This window comes from Odontomachus brunneus, unplaced genomic scaffold (genome assembly GCF_010583005.1).
Source record: "Odontomachus brunneus isolate Ranch 3 - 2012 unplaced genomic scaffold, Obru_v1 Obru_scaffold_188, whole genome shotgun sequence".
Lineage (NCBI taxonomy): Eukaryota > Metazoa > Arthropoda > Insecta > Hymenoptera > Formicidae > Odontomachus > Odontomachus brunneus.
The window spans coordinates 610,654-612,642 of record NW_022639638.1 but is presented as its reverse complement, the minus strand read 5'-3'; positions in this window follow the sequence as shown (position 1 = coordinate 612,642).

The window sequence follows — 1,989 nt, the reverse complement described above, 5'->3', positions numbered from 1 at the left end:
TTTTTCCCCGTGTTCCGTGCGAACCGAGCAGGCCGCATTGACAGACTAATTAACCCGGGGGTAGCTCTCTCTGTCTCTTTTTCTCTCCCTTCGCAGGTTCCAGTGCATCGCGTTTATTTTATCTGTTGTCGGTGAGAGAACACACTCGTACACGCGCGCCACTTGATCGATTGATTGAATTTCGGCGTGCCGAATATACGGCCGTGCTAGATGATCCCTCTCGGAGGACGCAGAAATTTCGCCGACTGCGAAAATCGCCGCGTTACACGATTACAAACCCTTGGCTTAACGCCTTGGCCTAAAACAACGTCCCTGGCATGTTTCTTGTGCTGAAATGCACAATTACGTGCCAGAGATGTCGCGTGATTGGAAGAAGGTAAATATCCTGGTAATTGAGCTTTGTCCCTCATGATCAAAACATTAATAATATATTTATATTTGACGTTTCCAAAAAGGTTTTTTGAATTTTGTTAAAATATATCTCCTTAGGATAAACTCGGATAAGATGCCTATACTTTTTTAAAATGCAAAAAATATATTTCTTATTGTTATTTCTTAATAGCGTTTGGCACATTACTTCACTGAAGTCTACAGTACATAATACCATCAGAGTTAAAAGAAAAATACTTCAGTGAAATTATTTATTACAAAAATATCAAAACATGAGCATTGGCCATCTTACCTAAATGTTTAAGGCAAGATGGTTAAAGAACAAATGATCCATATATATTTTATGTTCAAGATTCTGTACCTATTATTTTAAAAATAATGAAAAAATCATAATTTGACATATTCATTTTAGTGTAGGATATTTAATACATATTATTTGTGAAAAATATAATATACATATAAAATAGAAACCTCTATTATAAAACTTTAAATTTTAAATCCAATTTTTGATCAAAACATATTGCACATAAGATTTAATTACTGTAATATTAAAAGTAATTTTTAAAATATAATGACTTTTGTTTTATAAATGTTAGAATGATAGTGCGCCATCTTATCCAAAATATGAGTGAAAGATGGTTATAGTAGTACTTATAAACAAATAGTAAAAATAAAAATACATGTTATATTACAATTTACATACCTTATGTATCTAACGTTACATACTTTATGTATCTAACGTTGATTGCGATAGCTTAACTGTAATTTATTCGACGTTACAGCAAGTTTTAGTGGATACATGAGAAATTTTACAGGCAGTCGAAAATAAAAATATAGTATAATATTCATAATCTTGCTACTTCGAAAAATGTACGCACATACACTACGATAAATGTCGATTATCTTTGTGACTGATTACACAAATGCAATGTTTTGCAATTATTAGATAAATTACAGCCTATTGTCATCTTTCCGGTATGGCCATCATATCCGAGTTTACCCTATGTCAATTTGTATAATGTTATTTAATGATCATTCAATTATTGAGTTTATATAATTCGGTATGATTTATTATTATTGGGTATGATTTATTATTTTATAGTTCAATTACTGGTATAACGACATTATCTAGTATTTCATTAAAATTATGATTGCTTTTATTGATTATTTTATTTCCTATTATTTTTCGATTATTGGCAAATTAAACGTTAGTTGATTAGTTTTATTAGTGATCCATTCCTCAGTTATAAAGTCCTGTTATAGTAATTTTTGCTATAAAATTTTCTCCGTGTATATCCAAATTAATTCAGACAGGTACAATTACACCAAACCTGAAATCTCACACCTTAATTTCATTCTACCTGAAAAATCCGTAATTACTTATCACACAATCTAACACGTCAAGGGGTTAATCGCCCAAGGAAAAACACATGTGGTAAGAGAAACGTTCTATTGTCTGTTACACATGTTGAGATCGAAACAATTTCATGTTGCGCGAGAGAGTACGTAGATATCATTCTAAGCGCGTCCGCGCACGCGAGAGAGAGAGAGAGAGAGAGAGAGAGAGAGAGAGAGAGAGAGAGAGAGAGAGAGAGAAAA